The following is a 24,721-nucleotide window of genomic DNA, read 5'->3' on the forward strand; positions in this document are numbered from 1 at the left end:
CAGGGCTTACCCATTGGAAATGTAGAGATTTCAGCTGTCAGTTATGGCTAGTGGTTGAAGTTTATTGAGTGCCTACCATGTGACAGGGTTTACCTTAGATACTTTAACCAAATCATCACTGTATTTAATGGCCACAACTGCTCAACAAGGTAGGTATTATTCTTCTATTTATAGATGTCAAAGTAGAAGCTCAAGCCCAAGTTTGTATAGACACTCAACAGTGAAACTGGGAATTTTGCTTGGATTAGTCTGGTTCAAAGTTATTTAAACTCTATCAATCTTTCAGGGTCTGTGAAAGCACCAGGGATCTGGGGGAGAAATTTGCAGTAGTCTAATTGAAATCAAACACTTGACCAGCATGAGGCAATGCAGGACTCAATACTTTGGAAAAGTCACATTCTAGCCCTACCAAAAATCTTTCCTGTGTGGAATTGACCTCCTTCTGTCACCTCAAAGTCTTGCATTTCTTCCCTTTGCCCAAAGCGCTTCTTCTGTATCTTCTTTCTTGGCTTACTCTCATTTCTTTTTCAGTCCTTTACCTTGTCTGTCACCCCATTCAGACTGTGAGCAGGGATCAGCATTGTATCCTGAGCACATAACACGTTGTATTCCACAGATACTATTGCTGAATGAACAATGTCATTTCAAAACCTATTATTTTTGCCTTAGAATAAAAAAGAGTAGGAAAATAAGGCTATTATTTAATAAATATCATATCTGTGATATACAAGAGTCTCAAAACATGGTTTCATGGAGTTTTTGGCAATAAGAATGTTGAAAATTTCTGTGTAGAACAATGCCTACCACTAAACTATAAGGAAAGATTTGGACGATAGTGGAGCTTGTTGAAAATGGCAGCCTAATTTTGGCTGAGTCTTGAAGGTGGCTACAGAATAATGCATTGCTCTGCAGATTCAGAAACTCACTTTTAACAGATCTCTATCTTGAGAGAAGGGTGGCATTTGTGATTTAGCTCAAAGAAACCAATTCACTTGAATGCAGCTTAGTTATCATGGTTACTGTCTGGGGCTTACTGTCTATGGTTACTTCTTTTTCCAAGCTGTGTCCTAAGCATATTACACATTACCTCTCATTTATATGATACTTCTTTAAAGTACTGGTTATTACTTGCATTACAAATGAGAAGGCATTAGCTCTGAGAAGTTTTGAAAATTGCCAAAGACACATAGCTAGAAAGTGGCAGAGCAAGGATTTAAATTCAGGTCTGGGGGCACCAGAGTGGCTCTGTCTGTTAAGTATCCAACTCTTGATCTCAGTTCAGGTCTTGATCTCAGGATCGTGAGTTCAAGCCCCATGTTGGGTTCCATGCTGGGTGTGGAGCGTACTTAAAAAAAAAAAATAGATAAATTCAGGTATGTCTCTGAAACTCATTCCCTGCAAGGACCACCTTGTTATCTAAGATGGGAGCTTCCTTCTTTTCATGGGAGTTACATTGCTAATGTAATTGGTACCAGACATGGATGTGTAAGTTCTTTCTGAAAATTAACCTTAGTGACCTCAAACTAAAATTCAAGGCAACTGTTGTTTTAAAGCTTTGTACACCCAGCCTTTTCAGGTTATTGGGTCATCTTCCTCAATGCCAAGAACATTTTGATGGTAACAACAAGGAGCAATTGTTAATATCCAAACACCTATTTCCTTACTTAATTCTGAATCCATGCTTAGTCTTTGAAATCCAATTCTCCCTATGTTCCATCTCTTTGCTTGGGAGTACTCATGTTAGGCTCGTTCTAATTCAACATTAGTTATGGTTCTGCATGCAGAGAGTCACCCTGGTCTTAAGACCCTGACTGACTTTCTCAATGGTTGATGGATTATTTTCTGCAAAATTTCCATAGATGAATTCTTTCATGCATTTAGTTTTGATTTTACCCACTTTGTGGCATATCTGGAAGGCAAGGAGTGGATGGGAAAGTTGATCTTAGGCCATCCTCAAAGACTGACATATCCTCAGTTATGTGTTGGCGAGACAGCTGTTTTGGTTAACATGAAAAAGTGTTGAGAAAGAAACACTAAAGCAAAGGGCATATATGTTCATTACATGATAGAAAATCATCAACCAGATAATGGGAAACCAGAAAAGATAACCGAAGTCTGTCACCATTTGTGATGCTTATTCCTCCCTTGCAAATGCCACAAGCCTCTTTAAGCCCCTTACTATTGGAACCTAGTGATGCTGCCATCTGGTTGTGACAATTACGGGAGTGAATGGCTGCCAAGCCCCTGGCCCAGGGCAGAGCACATAGCATAAAATCAATAAGTGGTGATATTAATTCTGTCCATTTCTATTCTGATGAGGTGATCTATTCTAATTTGGCTTCTACATCCTAAAGGTATAATTGGGTACTCAGGCTCTTTTTGATTAACTATACAGGGGCCAGTTCCTAAAAGAGTGGACATTCCCAGGCCTCTTTTCTATTTAAATAAAGGGACTCATCCTCCTGTTACAGAGTTCTTCAAAAGTTTGGTCTGAGAATCAGCATATAAGATTCACTTGGGGCACTTTTTTAAAAAGTGTTCCTATCTCATACCTACTGTACCTATATTTCAGAGGATGAGGTGTGGATTTCTATAATTTTAAGAAGCTCATCAAATGAGTCTTCTTAGCAAATTTTTAGCTTTAAAATGACTATCTGTAAGAGGCCAAGATTCAGAGGAGTAAGGAACTGGAAGAAGCCTGGGAGATCATATAATCAGTTCATTCCCATCATTTGACAGATGAGCACACCGAGGCATGGAAAAGTACCCAAGTTGTTGACAGAGCTCAGAGAAGACCTCCCTGTAGGTTTTCTCAGATCTTTTCTAGATGTCCAGGACAAAAATCCTTTTTCTTGACATTCCCTTTTCCTGTTAGGAAATGGATTTGCATCATAAGGCAATATTTTATAAGGAAGAAATGGTAAGTTAGTTAAGTCTTCCTGGCAGTGCCATCCCCCTTTAGAGTTTCAAATAGTAGCATTTCAATTAATCTGTTCAGAATTCCTTGGTAATTCTCCATTGTCTTGACAGTAGGGCTCATGTGTCTCAAGAGTACATACCCATGGCTGTCTTTACTTCTCCATACCGTATGTTGTCCCCCATAACTCTAAGTGTTTTGCTCTTTACTCTCCAGATACTCTTAACTATTTCAGTTCACCAAATAAACCATATTCTTTATTCTTCTATTCTCTCTGCAATATTTTTCCTAGCAAAGCTCTCTTCATTTTTTTACATGTCAGATGTCAGGGTTAAATTGCGCCTCTCAACCCCAACTGGGAACATTTCTCTGACTTCCTGAGTGTGGATGGCAGACACTTCCAGGTGCTACTTGGCATCCTGTACCCTTTGCAAATTAATTGATAATGTATCACAATTGTTTTGGTGCTTTTCTCCTTAACCATATTTTAAGCTCCATAGGACAATAATCATGTTTTATGTGGTAGTAGCACACAGAGTACATAGTGCCTGGTACAAAAGAGGCACTCAGTAAACTATACACTAAGTAAATGGCAGGATGATCATCAGGTTCACATGCCAAAATGTTTAAGCAAATAATGGTCTGCCTGGAATAATTATAACATTTGTAAATGGTAGAAGATGCGATGGGTTAGGGCAAGCTGAGATTGATCATGAAAAGCTTTGGTTTCAAGTGAATGATTTGCTGATGGGGGTGTGTGAAGAAGATGCCTGTGGCAGCTGTGAGGAACACAAGTAGGAGTCCGAAGAGACTAGAAATCACACAAGGATTGTGATGTGGCTCCAGTAGTCCAGACTTAAGGCAGTGAGAGTCAGAAGCAGGATGGTGGCTGCAGGAATGAGGAGAAATGAATGAATCCCAGAAATGCTACCATGAAAGAATTAAGAGTGCTTCATAGAAGACAGTACAAGAGTGTTCCTAAGGGTATCTTTTTTTCTTTCACTAGTTCATTAATTTACCAACTTGACAAACATTGATTGAGGTATGAAGCATTGGGGATTCAAAGTGAATAAAACAGGCATGCTCTTTGCTATTCTGTAAGTGAATGAAACAGATAACAGATAAGTAAACAGGAAAAAAGGGTGCCAACCTAATATAACCAATGGATAATGAACCTCAAGAATGAAACTAAATGATTGACATAAAACACATGGCACAGTGCTTGGTATACATTAAAAGCTCAATAAATATGTTCACATCCCTCTACCGAGTGTATGTTACCTACCAAGTTCTATGTCCTGGGCTTTGCAAATATTAACTTCTTAGAACCATCTTGCAAGAAGCTGTGATTGTCCTTTTTTTTTTTTTTTTTAAGACAAGAAATCAGATGCTAAAGGAAGTTAATCAATTTCCAATTCCCAGAGTTAGCAGAAAACGCAAGGTATGCCCAACCTCTAAATTCCATTTTCTTTGCATTATCACAATGTAGTTGTTGCTAAGTAGTAGTGCTATGACAATCTGCTTTGAGGTGAATCTGGTAGGCTTTGGATTTATCTATCCATTCAAGTAGCTGAAAGAGCTAGCAAGTGTCAAGCAAATGGCAACAATTACATATGGCCCAGTTACCCACATCCAGGTATGTCCAACGGCATCATTGTTCCCTACCTTCCAACAAACCTCTTTGAATTGAGAGGAAATTTACATATAGTGACATTTTAGTGACTCTTTCAAGAAAGTGTTCACTTATGTATGTATTTTTAGAAATCTTAGGCTATAGAGAAAGCACCTATAGTATTGCTCAACTAAAATTCTGGATGTTTGCAGTGGTAGGATAGAGTTTTGTAGATCTGGTTGGAGACTTTTTTTTTTTTTTTTTTTTTTTTTTGCCACTTACTAGACTATGAAATTGAACATACCACTTAATGCCCTCTAAGCTACATTCTCATTACTTATAAATAATGAAGATACAGGAAGACAACAATAGCACCTATCTTACAGAGTATATTTAGGATTGAATTAGTAAAAGTAAGTAAAATGTGTTCTTAACTGGTGATAACTTGCTTCCTCAGGAGGTACTTGGCAATGCCTGGAGACATTTTTGTTTGGCACAACTTGGGAAGGGCTACTGGAATCCTGCCAAGTAGTGGCTAAGGATGTTCTGAAACATCATAGATAGTCCTCTTGGCAAAGAATTATTCAGCCCAAAGTGTTAATAGTTGCTGAGGTTAAGAAACCTTGGTCTATATCCCAGTACCTGCTCTGTAGCAATATAAAAACAAAAAAAACAAACCTCCTAAAAGCATCCAGAAATATGGGACCCTTGGAAAATCCCTTTGGAAGCACTGAGATCTATGACACTGAGATGAAAATACACCTGAGGTATTGATTAAGTATTTCACTTTTCATTTAATATTTTGAAGTCATGAAACACGTACTTCCATTCCATGATTGGGGGTTTGAGGTGTGGAGATTCTTTGTCTGTTGTCTGGGAGTTTCCCAAGAAACTGAATTTGCATTTGATTGTGAGCTCTGATTTTTCATTTCAGGAGTGGCTTACTCTACAACATTACTTTTGGAAAGGGAGGTTTATTTGTTTTTAAGTATTCTTTTTGTAACTTAAAAGCATCTTGAATTATTAAACCAGTTATTTTCCAGGCCTGTAAATGTTTTCAGCATGTTGCCTTAAGTTTGCCTGAGTCAGCACATAGTATTGCATGTTGGAAGACCTCAGTCAAAACCATTTCCTTAAGATGTTGGTATTTTTCTTTGGGGTTGTGATGTTTGGGGGTGCTCATTCTGACAAGAGAGCATGTTTTTCTCCCAAACCTCCACATTCATGGATGTGGTGGGAATTGTGCTCAGGGCAAGCACACATGCACCACAATTTCAGACTAAAGAAAAGAATAAAGAAGAGAATCACAAGTGGTCATTTAATATTTTCCCCTGATGTTGGACTCTTGCTTACTTCTAGCCAGGAGTCAAACCGTAAGGTAAATCCTCCAACCCACGTTTTATGAGAGACAATAAGAGAGTACTTGGAGTTACTACTAAAAAATTCTTTTTTTGTGCTTCGAAGCCAAATGCTTTTACAAGAGGCAGAGAAAGGAAAAAAAAAAGAAAGAAACAAAACCACGGAGTCAAATTGATGAAAACCAGTCAAAATATGGCCTTGTTGTGGCTGTTACAGCTACCCTGGCTGGTCCCAAAACACAGAAGGCTTCTTCAGGCATGGCTCTCAACACTGATTGAACCAGATTTCTGTGTCAACTGCTTGAAAGCTGCAGTCCTGCACCACATATTTCCTGAGCGTATTCTTGAAAATTATCAGACCTGTTTTATTCATTACCAGGAGCCTGAAAAATGACCTGCAAACATGGCGGCAAGGCTTTCTACAGCCAATAGAAGCTGACTTTTAAACAAATGTCCTCAAAGCTTGTGAATACATCATGTAGGGGTTCGGGCCTGGGGGTAGGTCTCCTTCATAATAACTCCCTGGAAATCTCCACTGGCCCCTGAGGATGGAGAGCCTCCCACCTAAAATCTGCTAATTTAAATAAGCCCTTAGAACACATGGTTTGTCATCACGGAGCAAGTGCGTTCATTCCTTGTCTTTATTTTACAGTATTTATTGATACAGAGGACAGAGAAAGACCTACTTTTCCTTTTTATGTTAAGAAATCTGAATTCTGCATCATGAAATCATCAGCTTATACCTTGTGAGGATTGAAAAGGAAATAGCTCATCACCCAACTCAGTTTTACTGAGAGGCTCCTAGGATCCCTAAGCTCATTATGCCTGGATGGGAAATGAGAGAGCCCCAGCCAGAGGGCTCTGTGCTATAATACATGTGGCAGTGGAGGTCTTACTTTTGTTAACTCTTCTCTTTGTTGTTTTCGGCTAAGACTAGACTGCTCAGCTCCTATTTCTCCTGATATTGCTAACAGTTCATTTATAACCCCTACCCCCTTCCCCACATCTGACTTTAAAGAACCTGAATTCATTTAGGCCCTGATGAGTGGTAATTATTTACCTGTCAGACCCCAGCTGGACTGTATCACCAAAGCTGAGTCACATAGTGTTGCTTCCAGTGACTGCTTCCAAACAATTAAATTGGAGAAGCACCTGTGTAAATATGTAATATTTGGTGATAAGAAAATGATTAGGCAACAGAAACTGAGCCGAACCAGTGAAAAATAGTGAATATTTTCCCCTGGAGGCTTTTCACATATGCCTTTCGGCATTTCCAACCTCAAGAAGAAGGTCAGGTTATTTTCCCACCCCTCCTACACCTTGTTTGGTTGGAAAATATAGCTAATCTGATATCATCAGATGTGATTTGTTTGCAAACATTAAAATTTTAAGGAAATCATTTTGTGTGTAAGCTGAAAGAGAAGTTGAAATAGAGTGACAGACTAACCAGCAATTTTCTTTTCCAAAGCCAAACTATGTATCTCCATAGAGAAGCTGACAATTGAAACTCAGATAATGATATCTGTTCTTATTTGTACTTAGGGTTTCTGTGATGAGATTCAAAGTGCAGGAGGGTGGAAAGAATGAGAGTTCCTGTAAACAGAGCAGGAGATGAACCTCACAACATTACCACCCAGTAGAGATGTGGGACTTTTAACACGTTTTGAGCCTCGGGTTCCAAATCTGTAAAAAGGACATAATTTCTGACTTCACATGCCATGCCATGTGAAAAGTTCCATTCTCAGTGTCTGCTTAGAAAACATTCACTGTGCTCCACTCCATGACAATAGACTGAAAAATCCATCATCTCTGACCAGTCCACCATTTAGAAATCCATAGTTAGAACTATTAGTGATTTTTTAAAGTGTTTTTTGATGAAGATCATTTATCAGGAATAAGAGGTACTACCAGAAAGTGATTCTAAAATTTCTTTTTTGGGGATCCCTGAGTGGCTCAGCGGTTTGGCACCTGCCTTTGACCCAGGGCACGATCCTGGAGTCCCGGGATCGAGTCCCGCGTCAGGCTCCCGGCATGGAGCCTGCTTCTTCCTCCTCCTGAATCTCTGCCTCTCTTTCTCTCTATGCCTATCATAAATAAATAAATAAATCTTTAAAAAAAATAAATAAAAATAAAAAATAAAATTTCTTTCTTATATTTCAAAAGGTACCTTGCCCTGCTTTTGGAATTTGTTCCTTCTTTAACACAAATTCGTGTAGGCTAACTATAAGAGATATCTGTTCAGTTCTACACTTGGACACAGAAGGGTATTGACCCTACCTGACCATCACTTGATTGTTTGCTGTTTTGTTTGACTTGGCTGGTATTTTTAGCTGAAAGACATCCACAGGTGGTTTTTCATGGACCCACTCCTGTTGTGTTCTTGTGCAGTTAGGGATGTCACTTTGTACAAAGCTCAAACCCATGTCATCTCTTTCCAAACTCTGTGATCTTGGGCAAGTCAGGTATTATTTGTGTTTCAATTTCTTCAATTGAAAAATGAAGAGGATGATAACTGATGCATAAGGTTATTTGGAGAATTCAGTGAGTAACTACAGAGAACTTAGAACAGTGACTTGAACAATTGTAGTTGTGTTTGCTATCATTATGGGACTAATGTAGGCAGCTAAAAATAGAGTTGGTTGAAAGAGGTGGTGTGCGTAATGGAGTGTTCAAACCCTCAATCAAATCTTCTTCTCAAGTCAAAAAGGTCAGTATGAAAAATTGCATCTTCTTTCATAAAAGTCATTCTTAATTTCATTTAGTTTGAATACAATGTTTTATTTGTGAATTCTGAATTAGACAATGAGAAGTAAGTAAGCCTTCCTTGGAATGTTACTAATTATTCAGAGAGGCAGTTCCTGTTGTTTTTTGACCTTGAGTCTAATTGAGATAGTCACTAGTTTTTAAAATCCACAGAATACCATTCACTGTCTGATATTAAGTTGATATAAAGGTAAGTAAGGGGATAAATAGCAAAAAGTCATAAAAAGTCAACGTTATTTACTAGCACTTTTAAAGTAAACATTTTGAAATAGGCATATGAAATGTTTGAGGACATAGACATATCTCACTCTGCAGCACTAAGAACTGAAGTTACTCAAAGTCACCTGATCATTTTGTTGGTTTGATGTCCTCTTCTATTTTTGGTGAACCTTTTGTTTGTTTGTTTGTAGAGGTGTTTTACTACCATAAAAATTGAGCCTCCTGAATACTCCCACAATTCCTGAAGCCAAAAGATACATTTAAGCTGTGACAGCAGAGGTAATATAGATTTGTAAGAGCCTATGAAAGGAGTTATACATGCAAAATTTAAAGATAAGAAGAATCACTTTACTTGGGGTACGTCCTTTCCCTTCCTAATCTGTTAAGCAAATTGATTAGTGTTAAATGAAAAGATGTGGTGGGGTGATTTGCGTTAGAATAGGAAAAGCACTTTGAATTATTAAGCTGCCTACACATCTTAAAAATAAATTTACTCTGAAATTCCCATTAGATCTCACTGGATTCACTGAGCAATATGGCTTCCCTGTTTTGTTTAACAGCTATATATTCCCTAAGGGTGTTAACTCGTGTTGGAGTGAGCTTTAATGTGCTTCTTCCCTGAGGCCTTATCACTTATCTGGAATGTTGATTAACTCTGTACATCGATATACCATGGTCCGATTGAGTAAGCTCTATGATAAGCATCTCAATAATAACACCATAAAATCTAAGCAGAGAAATAGATGGTGCACTGATAAATAGAAGTGCATGTATTGAATTATAAAAATATATTTTCCCTTCTGCAATTTCAAAGCCGCAGTTTAAATACCTAAAGTTGCTTTCATAGATGTATCAATGCATAATTCTCTAAATTTGCTATATTTTTAGTAAACATTCTTCCAGTTGTTCTAGGAAGTTAAATTATTATTCGAATACTCCATTTTTTGTCACTTATTTATAATTAACCTTAAATATTTTTCATCTGGTTTAAATATTCTTCTAGCACCTCTTACATCTGACTTCCTGGTCAAGTCCCACTTAAATTTCTGCAGCTGCAAACTCTCAGGCAGCTATTGATTCTGTGTCTCTTTGCTAAAGGTTACTAACTTCATCAACATTAATGCTATAAATTACATCTGTTAAGATTCTCTTATCATTGCTAGCTGACAATGTACTTTTGTTTCCTGGCTGTTCAGTGTTGCTGACATTTATTGTGTCCATTACTCTACAAAGACTATTGGACTGAATTATTCCTGGATACGATTTCCTATTGACACTTTCAGCTTCTGAATCATGACCTGAAACCAAAAATCTGATGTTTTTGGCAACAACACCCACAGTCTGTATTATTTTTGGTCCAAAGAGGCTTTCAGAGCATCTAAAGCATGTTGAGTCTTCAAGCTTCTTTCTGCCTCCTTTCACCAATGCATAGCATTCAGGAGCACACACTTGGGATAATATCCTTAGTCTGTTGTGTTTAGAAGAAAATAGAGTTGCTAAAGATCTTCATAAAGAACAACTAACTTAAGCATTATGGCATTAATATGAGCTAGAAGATCATAGATTTGTGGGTCTCTATTGGTTTACCCCAAAGATTTCATGAGTCTTTCACCTAATTGGGAATAGTCTGCAAAGTTTTCTCTTTGCACAACTGAAAGCATTTGTAAACAAGATGACAGCTATCACTTATGTTGGTCATGAAACGTGATGAGGGCAGGGGCTAAAACTTACCAAGACTAGGAAAGGAGAGACATCAAAGATCATAAATCTGAAATAAAAGAAATAGCAAAAAGATATATGATACAAAGTATATATAGGCAGAAACCTGAATAACTTTGCTCCATGATTATATAAATAAATATATTTTAAAGTTTATTGAAATATAATTACAAACTACAAAATGAATGTACCCATTTAAAATACTTAGTTCAAAAAAAAAAATACTTAGTTCAATGAATTTTGATACATGCATGAACACATGTAATTAACACTCAAGTCAAGAAACAGAAAAATGTTTTTATTTTATTTTAATTTTTTTTAAAGATTTATTTATTCATCAGAGACACACAGAGAGAGGAAGAGACACAGGCAGAGGGAGAAGCAGGCTCCTGCTAGAGAGCCCAATATGGGACTTGATCCCGGGACTCTGGGATCAGGCCCTGAGCCGAAGGCAGAACCTCAACTGCTGAGCCACTCAGGCATCCCAGAAAAATGTTTTTAAAAGACTATTTATTTCTTTAGCACCAGTGAGGAGGGGAAGGGGGAGAGGGAGAGAGAGAATCCCAAGCCAACTACACTGAGCGCAGAGGGAAAAGCAGTGCTCCATCTCATGACTCTGAAATCGTGACCTGAGCTGAAATCAAGAGTCAGATATTTAACTTACTGAGCCACTTAAGTGCTCCAAGATACAGAAAATTTCCAGCACACTAAAATATTCTCTTCTGACCCTGCCCAGACAACTTCCTGACCCAACCTCAGCTGCCTTTACATTTCTGTCTATATAGACTAGGCTTAGATGTCTATATAAATGGAATCCTGTGGTATATCCTCTTTTGTGTTTGGCTGCTTTCACTCAGAAATATATTTTTGAGATTCATTCATGTTGTATATATCAACACACATTCATATATAAATATGCTGGCAGACTGTGTACTCATACTTTTTTTTTGTAGATTCATACATAGGAGATTAATTGATGGGTTATATGGTAAATTTATGTTTAACTTTATAAGAAACGACCAAAGTGTGTTCTAAGATATTTATACTATTTACACTCCCACCACCAATGAGTAACATTTCCAGGTGTGTATCCTTGCTAAATCTTACTAATGTTCTTCTTTTTTTCATTTTAGCCATTTTAGTGGGTATTGAGTGCTTTAAAATCACATTTCTGTGGTGACTCTGATTTGGAATATCTTTCAGTGTTTATTGGCCACTTAGATGTTTTTTAGTTTGTGAGGTATAATGTTCAAATCTTTTGCCCATTTTAAAAATTAGATTGTATTTTTGAGTTATGGCAGTTCTTTTTATATTCTGTGTACAATTTTATGTTTATATTATGAATATTTTCTTTCAGGCTTCGATTTGACATCTTTTTTTTAATGGTGTTTTTCAGTAGCAAAATGTTTACTTTTGGTGAAATCCAGTTTATCAATTTTTTAAAAAGATTTATTTATTTATTTATTTATTCATTCATTCATTCATTCATTCATTCATTCATTCATGAGAGACACAGAGAGAGAGAGAGGCAGAGGGAGAAGCAGGCTCCATGCAGGGAGCCCGACATGGGACTCAATCCCAGGTCTCCAGGATTACGCCCTGGGCTGAAGGTGGCACTAAACCCCTGAGCCACCTGGGCTGCCCTATCAAAATTTTTTTAATGGTTAATACTTTTTGTGTCCCAAGAAATCTTTGCCTTCATAGTAATAATGTTTTATAGTTTCAGATTTTACATTCAGTTCTATGATCTGTCTCAAGTTTATCTTTGTATGTGGTAAATAGTAGGGTTGAAAGTTGATATTTTTCAATACAGACATCTGATTATTGCAGCACCAGTCTTGGAAAAGACTATCCTTTCTTTTATTTATTCAAATTCACTGACCTTTACTTTTGGAGAATCAAACTGCTATTAAAATTAGTGAACTTTTCACTTCAAATATTGTATTTTTCTGTTTTAAAAGTTTCATTGTTTTTTTACATAGTTTTCATTACTCTTATTGTATTCATGTTTTTTTGTATTCATGTTTTTTTAAATGAATAAACCATAATAGCTATTTTAAAGTCTGTATATGCTAATTATATCTTCTCTGTCACCTGTAGGTCTATTTCTGTTGCCCAATTTTTCTCCTGCTTACGGAAAAAGGTTTTTTCCTTTTTTTAAATTTTTATTTATTTATGATAGTCAGAGAGAGAGAGATAGAGAGGCAGAGACATAGGCAGAGGGAGAAGCAGGCTCCATGCACCGGGAGCCTGATGTGGGATTCGATCCCGGGTCTCCAGGATCGCGCCCTGGGCCAAAGGCAGGCGCCAAACTGCTGCGCCACTCAGGGATCCCGAAAAAGGTTTTTTCCTAATCCCTTTGAATGTCTGGTAATTTTTGATGGATGCTGTACATTCTTAATGTTGCATTGTTGAATGTCTAGATTTTATGATCCTTTAAATTGTTGCTTTTTGATCATTTAAATTTTGTATGGATTACTTTAATCTTTTTGAAACTTGTTTTTAAGACGTTTTAGGGATGATACAGAGTAGTCTTTAATCTAGGGATAGTTTTGTATCATTACTGGGGCATGGCCATTGTAGGGTCCCTACTGAATGCTTAATGAATCCAGTGATACCTCCTCTCTGCAGCTGGATGGACTTGAAGATAGCTCAGCCCAGTGGGAGATAACCATTAAGTTAGGTTATTATTCTTTCCCTAGCTGCTTTTTTTTTTTTTTTTTTTTTTTTTTTTTACCTTGTGGAGTATTGGTCTTTAAGGCTTATTAATCAGCCAAAGGTTCAAATGCACTTTTGTGCATATCTTTTGAAATTTTTTCCTAAATATCTCATTCTTTTCTAGTAATTTGCCTTTCAAATTCTAGCCACTTCAGTTTACTCTGTCTTTGAACTGTCTTCTCTGGTTAGCGAGGCCCTGTGTTCTACCTGGGTTTCCCTTCCCTGAATAACAATCTGGAGTATATCTCCAGGAAGTAAATCTATTATGTCCTTACCTCACTTGTTTCCTTCCTTTCAGGAATCATAGTTTTGTGCTGCCTATTGTCCACTGTCTGAAAACTGTGGCTGTGTGTGTATATATATACATATATATACGCATATATATACATATATATATATTTAAGTTTTCTAATTATTTATGGTAGGTGGTTTCTTCAAGTAGCAGTTAGCCCATCATGGCCAGAAGAAGAACAGATATAATTTTAAAATTACAATTAAAGTTTGTGGTTTAGAGACTCTTAATATTAGGAAACAAACTGAGGGTTGCTTGAGGGGAGGGGAATGGGGGGAAGGGGTAACTGGGTGACGGACATTAAGGAGGGCATATGATGGAATGAGCACTGGGTGTATTAAAAGACTGTTGAATCACTGAACTCTACCTTTGAAACCAATAATATGCTAATTAATTGAATTTAAATTAAATTAAAAAAATAAAAGTATAATTAAGATCGTTATTTTACCACAAATACAGATGTAATGCTAAAGGTTACTTTAGCTTTGATTCATTGCTTTTGAGAGCACTAGTCAAAATTAGGTTTTGAGATATAGGCTTTAAGTACTGATGGAGAGGACTATTTCCCAAACAGCAGTAGCCTGTGATCCACCTTTTGTCAGTTTTGGTGTGAACCACTTGCATTATAACTTACTTAAAATATTTTCTTTAAGTTGACTTGCCTACCTATAACTTTATTTGAAAAGTAAACTCTGCAACATATCATAAGTGGAAAAACTAATTGTATTTTTTTCTACTACATATTGACATAAGCAAATAACTTTTTAAAAATAAAGAAAGAAGATCTTTGGACTACTGAAGGCATCTGATATCCCACCAGGGATATTTTCCTACATCACACTGGCATTGAATGAAGAAGGGACATAAATAATAGAGATAGAAAATGTAAAGACCATTTTTTCATTTGTAGTTTCTGATAAATCATAATATTTTTAAAGTAGGATGATCTTAGAGAATGTCTAATTCAGCCCCCTTACTTCACAGATGGACTGGTTTCTTCCTAGGGCCTCACAGCTGGTTAGGTAATTCAACAGATATTTATCAAGGGCTGAGCTAGGAATATAATAGTGAACAAAATGGACAAACCTTCTTGGAGCTTACATTCTAGTGAGGAAGAATACCCCTTTCTTTGGTTCTATGTCCAAGTCTATATTATTTAGTGGCCTATTCACAACAAAAGACAGCACCTGGACCTTCTAATACCTGACCCAATCTTATCTCTCAACATCTTTAGGAATAAGGTTTTGCTCTATGAAAAGCCAACCCAGTTATATAATCATCTCAGTCTAACTCAGATACTCTGTACTTCCTAATGGGGCTACTTTCATACTTTTTGCTTTAGCCATAAAAGGGGAAACAAACCTTTCCTTTTTACCAGAAAGTGTCCATTACCCATTGTGCTTATGTAGTTTGGAACTTTGTAGGATACAGTCAGCCTCTGGTTGCAACACACGTTAGAGTTTTAAGACAGGGTCTTCTGGTTTCTTATCTCATCTTGTTTCATGATCTTGCTCCTGCCCTTAGTCTCTCTTGATGTATCACTCTCTCAAGGTGTTTGTGCTATTTATCTATATCGGTTCCCATATCCCAGCTCTGTCTCCTTTCAGACCTGGAAACTCTTACGGAACCAAGCCTCCTCTGGTCCGAAGAAAAGAAGACTCTACTCTGACATTCCAATCTTGAAAGCTGACTCTGTTCCTGACAATTTCAATGTTTTTTACAGGCACAGCCACCCCCAGAGAGGCAGAAGGGGTAGGATGGAAGAAATCATCAGAAATGAGTTTGGGCACACAGTTGACTCTTTCCTTTTTGTCTTTAGATCAGTAGAATTAGTGAAAGCTTCTATGAACTCATGGAATTTTCAGCCTTTGGAATTCCCAGATGTCTTCAGGTTGTCTTTGAAAAATGCTTATTTTACAATGTGTGTTTTTCCTTGGAAAAAGAGAAAAGCAGAATGGGGTCTTGTTAGATAGCTGAGACTTGCGGATAACTCCCTTTTATTGTAGACTTGCTATATCCCAGGCTTTGTGCAATGCACTTTACATGCTTTTTCACTTTTGACCTTCACAGCAATCTGGCTATGGATGAACTATACGTAACCTCATTTTACAAAGGAAGATGCAGACAGGATCTTAGAGAGGTAGGTCACTTAGCTTGCCTAATATTGAATAGTCATTATGTGATTAGGTCAAGATTCAGTTCTATTTGATACCAATGAAACCCACCAGTAGTAGCTTATTAATATCAGCATCAGGTTAAAATCATGAATACAAAAATATGTATAAAATATTAAGTATAGGATTTGTCCTTGTACACTCATTGTATAGCTGAACAAATTGAGGCAATCTGTAGAATGTGCATTTAAAAAAAAAATCACTAAATGAAATAAGTGGGGATCTGAATTGGAACCCTAGTCTTTTGAATCTTATTCCAACCTTTTTCCAACATGGCATTGTAATTCCACGAGAAAACTGTTCATCTTTGAATTGGCTTGAGTTGTTTGGTCAAAGCCCAGTGTATGAACAGTCATCACATAGAGATTTTAAAGATAGAGTTGTAATACTACTGGCACTATGAAAATATTTAATGATGTTGAATTCCATAAGTATTTATTCAAAATATTTATTGCACATCCTTTTATTGATTATATTAAGCCTTTCTGCTACTAAGCATCCCAATTAAACTATTCTATTACTAGACTAAAGCAAAAGATGAAATGCCCTTTCAAACTCAAGAAAATTGTCTTGTTCTATCTAGATTATCTGTCTCCTCCCAAAAGACTGGTAGATATGTAACAGGTGAGAATACAATAGGAAATGTCTCTTTCCTCAAAGTGCCTTGTTAGGATATGTGGTTTGAAAGAGAGAAAAATAGTTTAATCGGAACCACATAATCATTGAAAACAATCTTGTTTCAGTTGCCATCACTGCAAATGCAATTATGGCCAATTCTCATGAGTCTGTGCTAATGGGAAGAGGGTGTAACATGGATGGTTGACAGGCTCAGATAATCCAAATAACTGATTTTCAGCATTTCCCCCACTAAACCTATTCACCAGAGTTACTAGCAAGTAATGGAAATTGCTGATTCTGGTTTCCTTCCTCTTCTCCCCACACCCAGGGCTCCCAAACCAAGTCACCCTTTGATGGAGATATTACTGAGCAATGAAATGACCATAAACCTGTGGGAGGAAGAAGAGAAAAGGAAAGTCGATCAATCCTTGAATAAATAAGCACTATGTTAATCTGATGCTTTAGAAATGCAAAGTCCTACTCCTGTAGAATATTGTTTTGATCACTATATTTGTACAATAAGTATATCTCAAATGCAATTTTGTTAAATCCCTATTACATAACTAGTATATCAACTCATTTTCTTTGTTTAAAAATATTAGCATTGCATATGGGAAGTTTTCTTTGACTTTTACCCTGTTCTCAGACCCACCTCCTTTTCTCAAAAGGAGCACAACAATCTTGATGATTGTTTATTATTATAAAAATTGTTCAGCTTTTTGTCCACTCAGATTTGCTCTATGTATTTATGCAGAAATTTAGAGAAAGCAAGCATGTCCTTTTGGTTTGTTTTACAGTAACGGTAGACAATCTAGATTGTTTAGTTATGTGGTAGACACTGTGGTACACTGTCCAAATCCCTCTTCAATGAAGGACTCATTGCCTCCATGTGGAATGTTAGTAGACAGTTTTCAGCTGTCAAGCCCTTCAAGAACTGCCTGGAGGGCACAGAAGCACCTCAGTCTCACCGCTTTCTCATTTACCCAACATCTAATAACTGATTCAGTTCCATTTGATAGCACTGTGCAAATTCTTATGTGAGTTCCATGCAAAACTGAATGTTGGTTCAACCTGGAACAAGAATGAACTTTCTAGAGTCACAGCTTTATGTAGAGTGACTAAAACTGCTGTTGAACCTGCCTTATAGCTCAACTTTTTCCTCTGACCAATCCTGCTTCCTCAGATACTGATAGCATGAATATTCCTTAATAAATATCCTGCACAGCAAAATCCATCTTATTGTCTTCCAGGAAACCCATCCTGCGACATGCCTCTCACTTACTTTTTTCACTCAGTGCTATGTCTTAGAAGGCTTCACTTGCTAGTAAACATAGATCTGGCTTCTTCTTTTAATATTCTTGTACTATTTATGTCAGAAACTGAGTTATTGTTCATTAAATGCCTGGTTCCTGCTCCTGAACCTGTATCCAGACCACATTATAAATACATATGTCTTAAGTTACTGCATTCTGTGGAGAGAAGTGATCTACGACACTTAAGACCCAATCTGTAAAAATCTCATAAAATCTTTGCTGCCCTTTGTCATCCCTTGTATGTTCGCTGAATGCAAAAGATGTAACTGAAGATTCCAAGGTCAGGGAATGGCAGAGTCACATATGAAATAAGGCTGGGTAATGGCATTACCATACAGGCTGCCTGCAAACCCCACATCAAATTGTTAATCTGTTGAAATGTTTTGGGTAATTTCTTAGGGGAATTAGCCTCTATTACTTAAAAGAGAAAGGATCTTTTGGTTGTTTCCAGTTTCTCTCACTATTGCAAACCACGCCCTTCTAAATATTTTGTGCTCGTCTTCTTGGGTATGTTTCTCTAGTGTTAAAGACAGAAGTGGAATCACTAGGTCTTGAGATGCATAAGCCTTGATATTCGACAAATGTTTTTTTACCATTTTCTCAAATGGTTGTGCCAATTTCCATTTTCATTAATAGTGCATTGGAACACCTTTCTCTCTTAGCTTTCCAACATGGAATCTTAAGGGAAACTCTTCAGCTTTGACTGCTAAATATTTTTATATGTAGTTGGATTTTAGTTTCATATCTCAAGTTCCAGGACATAAAAATTTTAAAAGCCATGTGACACTTACAGTTTAATCTCTTTGAAAGCAGTCCCTAAGATTCATGCCATGAAGTCACTCACCATTTTGCTGTAGAAGGAATTTGAATTGCGTATGCCAAGGCAGATGCATACCCATGTGTGCTTATTAGCTCCAGAATGAGCCCAATCAAGTGCCCAGATTTTACATTGGACGGTTTTGCTGTTACCTCTTCCTCATTCAGAAAGAAAAAAGAGCCATTATGCTACTAGCTTCTGTTTCCTGAGTGCATAGTATATGCCAGGCCCTGTGCTAAGCATTTTAACTGCATTAACTTATTTGAGTCTCACAGTAATCCTCTAACGTGGAAATTTCTTTTATTTAGCCCTGCTTTTTCAGATGAGAAAACTGAACTGAAGGTAATAGAACTTACAGGTGAAAGAGCTAAAGTATAAACCTAAGATTGTCTGACTCCTGACTCAGGACTAAAACTCTCTTCTCTTACACTCTGTTTATATTACAACTCTCCTTCAAAGTCAGAGGTGTCACACATTATTTAATTATATTTTACCATACCTCATTGATGGACATTAAGAGCTGTAGTAGTCTTTGTGTATGTGGGGATTAACCAGGTAATGAGGAGATATGCTTTGTGACTGTCAAGGGTTTACTTTAACGGGTAGGACAACATGCAGAAGGGTTAAGACCTCTTGTCAGTTTTGGGGGAAAAAAATACAAAAGTATACAGTTCCATAAGACATTTGAAGGTTTGAAAAAAAAAAAAAAAGAAATATCTGCATTCTGGGTGGCTGCTTGCAAAAGCAGCTGTAATCACTTGGCCAAATCACATCTTACTCAGTGCTCCTCCCTGAACTTCCTTTGTCCTCAAACTGAATATAATGCAGAGGAGGTCTGTGTGGGTCTGGGGCAAGATGGAATTTGGACCAGCTGTTTTCAAAGGTTACATTAGAAACTCCTACAGCTAAAAGGGGTTGCTGTGAAAGCTGTCTTCTGAAGCCGGAGTTTCCACATTATATCTCATGCCTGTACTGAGAAACTATGGTAGGGCTGAAACTGGCAATACATAAATCTTCCCAAGATGAACAAAATGTTAGGGCCTATCGATGAGGCACAAGGACATATTTGACTTCCCAAATTTCTTCCATTTTTGTGGTTTTTGAGGTTGCAGTAGAATTCAAACCTCTCTGGGTTCAAGTTCATCTAGTCTTGACAAAATATGACTTCCTGTGTCAGCAAAAGAAGGTTTTGATTTAAAAAAATTGAGGACAATTAGATGAAATAGTTTTTACCAACTATAAATGAATCAAGGTTAGATTTCTCTTAAAATATACAGGGGTCAAAAGTCTGGGAATGAAACATAAGCAATGGACTCATTTGGCATTTCCTCGGGCCATGCCACGTTGGAAAACTGAGTTCCTGTAAATCCCAAACTTGGTAAAAAGACAAGCAGACACAGCACAAAGAAAAAGAAGGCTAAATGGGTATGTGTAATCGTGGACAGAAGGCTTAAATTTGGTTTCTTCCCAGGAAAAGTGTTTCTTCAAAGCTGTCATCCATTTGTGTAATGATATATATTTGTTCATTTAAGCAATGTCTATTATCCTTGCTTCATGTCCAATACAGTTGTAAACTTGCTCTACAGCAGAGAACGAAAGACACAATCTCTTACAGTCTTGGAGGGGAGAGATAAGGAAATAAGCACAACTATTCATAAACAAGTATTTGCACACTGAGAGTGTTGCTATGAAGAAAGTAATTGGGGTACTCTGATAAAGAATGAAGGGGGAGACCTATGTAGATAAAGTCTGCAGGGGAGATATGTCTGAAGAAGCACTGTCTGATGGAGACATGAGCAAAATGAGACGGGGCAAAATTTCTCAGGCTGGGCAGCTGCTCATGTGAAGGCTTTGAGGCTTGGAAACGTTGGACTGATTGGAGGCAGTGGCAAGAGCATACTGGGACAGTGGGAAGCTGGCTCAAGCAGGGGCCAGTTGATCTCGACAATAAAATTGCTCTGGAGAGTTTTAAACAGGGAGGTGACATGGTCTGATTTACATTTTAGAATTATCAGTCCAGCTGCGATGTTCACACTCTATCTAGGGGAGATAGGTTGGCAAAGGAGTACAGTGGAAGTAGGGAATTTAGATAGTAAGCATTTATAATAGCTCAAGTGCAACAGGGCAGAGGAACAAGATTGAGATGTATCTATGTATCTGTTCTCTTGTCAGTGCTGTACCTCCATCAAAGCTGACACGCATGTGAAATGTTTCGGTAAGTCTGATGATGTTGCATGAATTCCACTAAGCATTCTTAGGGGAAATAACAATTAGGGAAACCGCAAGGCCATTACTTGCAGCTTGAAACTATCAACTGCTAGAGACTGCAAGTAACCAAAGCACCTATATCGGTGACTGTAGTAATGTGCAAAGTAATTGAACTTCTGGGGTTCTGTGAGCATTTGAATGTGATGTGTGATTTATGTGGTTGTCATGTAGTGAGCTCCTTGAGCAAGGATACTAGAAGGTACACTTGGCTTTGGTCTCTTTGCCATTTCCTTGACATGAGATTGAATGGAGAAGAAGAGAATCACCAGTGAAATGAGGTTTTTATTTTTCTGTGTGTATGCCCATGGAATACCTTAAAAGAAGGGAAGGCATGACCTCTGTTTTCAAACGGCAGTGTATGGAGACTCAAGAGCTGTCAGTTTTAAAGCTCCAGTTGGGATTTTTTGACTGGCCTCCACATGTTCCACTGCTTGTAGATGGGCTTCATCAAAAGCAGACATTTTTTAAAGCTGTGCTGAGCCAATGTCTTACCTGTACATTTGTTTTTATTTTAGTGTTTCACTGTTTACCAAAAATGGAGTTCTAAGGTTATTCATGGAACTCATTGTTTTAGAGACTGGTAATTGGATGTCTTAGACAGTAGGATTGCTAGGTACTACTGAACATCCATTTGAAATCTGTGGCCATGAACTGAAAATGCTGTTGGTCAGCACTTTTACCTTTTAACAGTCACAATGCTATATTCTTCTAAGTCAAATAATCTTTTCAATGAGAAGTTGCTGTAATTTATTTCCCTTGGTTTCTGTGGTTTGAGTCTTTCTTTCATTGAGTGATAGATATTCCTTGAGTATCTATTATGAGCCGAGCACTGTGTTGACAGAATCATCAGTAATAAGATAAGGAAGGCAGAATGAAAAAAAAATATAAAGAAGATAGAAGTTAAGAGAGAGGGATGAAAAATAACTCAAGAAAAGAAACTTGAAAATCCCTTCGGTGTTCACTTTTTAGTCTGTCATTTTCCATCTGCATTGACCTTGGGTGAATCACTTTATCTATGTCTTTGTTGCCCTCTCTAAATTTGAAGGCTTAATTAAACTATAGAGTCCTTGGGTGGCCTTACAGGGAAAGGTGTAACTGAAGTGTCAAATCTGACACATATTTTATATTTCTGATTTCTCTGAAACTGATAAGCTCCAAGGATTTTGGTATCTTATTTAACAGGTAGCAACAGCAAGTAACTTTGATAAAGTTCTCCTCAGAGGTTTACAACTTGGTGAAATTTTCTGTTCAGAAAAGAAAAAAAAAAGAAATTGCTATTCAGCAGACAGATTTGCTCTCAGATTTTCCTGTTTCACACAGAAGACAAGACCAGAGGATATTGGGGGGCCTTTATTAGAGATTGTGTGTGTGTGTGTGTTAAGCTTAATTGTGTGTGGGCAATGTTGACTCTTTTTTTTAACATCAAAAATATAAAGCATTTGGGATAGGAAACAGAGGAAACAAAGTCCCATTTCATTTGCTTTTACATTTGTTCTCTTCTGTGTCTCCATGTTGACATCCAAATGCTAATTTAGCCAAGTATGGCTAATCCCCTAGAATCTGCAACAGTCAGCCACATAATTCAGTGCCACACTATGAGATGTTCAGTTCAACTTCTCAGATTTGTGAAGGAAAAGGGTTAAAGTATGTTTGCCGTATGAAGCAGAAACAATACTGAAAAATCTTAAAATTGTATAGAACTTGCCACCATCCATGCTGTTATACCATCCATGCTGATATGCCATATCCATTGTCTATAGAAGTGGTTCTCAATCTGGGGCAGTTTTGCCCTGCAGGGGACATTTGCATTTTTGACTGTTGTGGCTCAGGGATGGGGATAGAAGCCAGGGATACTGCAAAACATCCAACAATGCACAAGATAGCCCTCACAATGAAGTATTATCTGGACCAAAATGTCCCCAGTGACAATGCTGAAGGTGAAGAAACTTCAGGGTCTGGGTCACTCTACTAAATCTAGAATATATATGCCAATTTTCTAAATTTGGAAGCTTGCTAAGAGAAAAGGCTAAAAATTGAATTAAATTTAGGTTTTATTGTACATCAGTAGCTATCTAATACAAAGTGCTTTCAAGTTTATAACATCAAATATAAAACAGGTCAACCTATAATAATAAAAATAATCCTTATATATTTAAGGTACTTTCTAGTACACAAATTTACATCTATCACTGTGTTTGATCATCACTTTGATACTGTTCAAGAGTTATGACTGGCATCATAACCATTTTATAGAAAGGAAATTGTTTTTGCCTGTTGAATCTTTTGAAATGGCTTTTTAGCTTGTTCTAACACCTTAATGATTGAGGAATCACCAACAAATCTGTCACAGTCAAGTATTTCTAGAAGGAAATATTCCAGGTATGGGATGCTCATGTCTCTTTCCTTGGCATAAGAGGAAAATGAAACTTTAGGAACTGCCTTGGAAATGGTATACCACAATTGTGCCACATATCTGATTTATAAAAATTCATTTTGGGGGCACCTGGGTGACTCAGTGATTGAGCCTCTGCCTTTGGCTCAGGTTGTGATCCTGGGGTCCTGGGATCAAGTCCTGCACTGGGCTCCCTGCAGGGAGCCTGCTTCTCCCTCTGCCTATGTCTCTCTGTCTCTCATGAATAGATAAATAAAATCTCCAAAAAAAAATAATAAAAAAAGAAATTTATTTTTTGGAAGGCAGCCGAAGATATCAGAAGTGTCATTCTTACTTGGGTTGCCTTTTTTATAGAACATGAAACATGTTCTATAAAAAAGGCATGAATTATAAAACATGAATGTGGTTATGATCAGGAAAATTTCCTGGCCTCTGATCTACTCTTTGTATGGCTTTACCATGCTGTGATGCATAGAGTATAACTTGAACATCTAGTGAAGAATAGATCAGGGATATCACAGGCTAAGTTGTGGTTTGGATTTCCTTGGCAACCCAAAAAATATGAATATAAATGTGTCAAATTCATTAGACACTTAATGGACCTCCTTTGATTCTGAAAATGTCTTAAAGACCGTGCCAAGAGATAATCAAGTCAGATACAAGGAAATGGGAAATGAGTTCTTGCCTTGTTCAGGGATGGCACAGAGCATATTGCTTCTGAACACAGGTTTTAGCAGGAGGCAGACCCAGGGTGAAGTGCTGGTTTGAGCACTAGCTCACTCTGAAAGTACAGCAATTACACAATACCGGATGTCCTCATCCACTAGATGGGATGGTTCTCTTTATGGGAGCAGAGAGGATTAAACCTGTGATGTAATGGACTTAGCAGTGCCAGGCACATTGTAAGCACTTGAGGACCACAAATCCTTCTTGAAGAGGCTGTGAAGTTTTGATTTTGGCAATTCTTGCTGGTATGTTCTCTTTTCATGACACTTCCTTAGCATGCCTGTATGTTCACTCTGGCCTGTGTGCAATGCCACAATCCTAGATCGGATCCTTGACATGTTTTGCAAACACCCTATGAATGAGACCAAACCCTCCCTTTTCTTAAAACCCTTCAAAGAACTTTCCTAAAGGAGTCTTACCTTGCCTGCTCTTTAAGTGTTGGAGCTCCTCAGGTTTTTCTCCTTATCAAATTGCTTCTCAGATGACCCGATGCTGTATTTTAATAAGCACTGTATAAACCAGTGTTCATAGAAGCATTATTCACAATGGCCAAAAGAGGGAAGCAACCCAGATGTCCATCAACACATGAACAAACAAAATGTGGTATATACACACAAAGGACTATTATTCAGCCAAAAAAAAAAGAAAGACTTCTGACGAATGTGACAACATGGAACAATCCTGAGGACCTTATGCTAGTTGAAAAAAGCCAGTCACAAAAGGCCAATTACTATATGATTTTATTTACTGAGATACCTAGAGAACTCAAATCTATAGAGACATAAAGCAGAAGACTGGTTACCAGGGCTTGGGGA

At 37.5% G+C, this 24,721-nt stretch overlaps 1 protein-coding gene across 21 annotated transcripts in view; it reads left to right on the forward strand.

The window, feature by feature from the left end:
- Positions 1-24,721, forward strand: part of LOC100683963 (60S ribosomal protein L27-like) — a 232,079-nt gene that overhangs the window by 117,491 nt on the left and 89,867 nt on the right. For 7 of the 21 annotated variants that reach the window (XR_005374804.1, XR_005374794.1, XR_005374796.1 and 4 more), the window contains one exon: positions 15,669-15,738. The exons of 9 other annotated variants lie outside the window; for them this stretch is intronic. The gene's annotated coding sequence lies outside the window, so the exon portion shown is untranslated. Of the gene's footprint in view, positions 1-9,060; positions 9,227-15,668; positions 15,739-16,718; positions 19,226-20,692; positions 20,736-24,721 lie in introns of those variants that run through there. 5 more of the 21 variants (XR_005374805.1, XR_005374789.1, XR_005374792.1 and 2 more) reach the window with 4 other exon arrangements.

Source organism: Canis lupus, chromosome 20, assembly GCF_011100685.1.
Source record: "Canis lupus familiaris isolate Mischka breed German Shepherd chromosome 20, alternate assembly UU_Cfam_GSD_1.0, whole genome shotgun sequence".
NCBI lineage: Eukaryota > Metazoa > Chordata > Mammalia > Carnivora > Canidae > Canis > Canis lupus.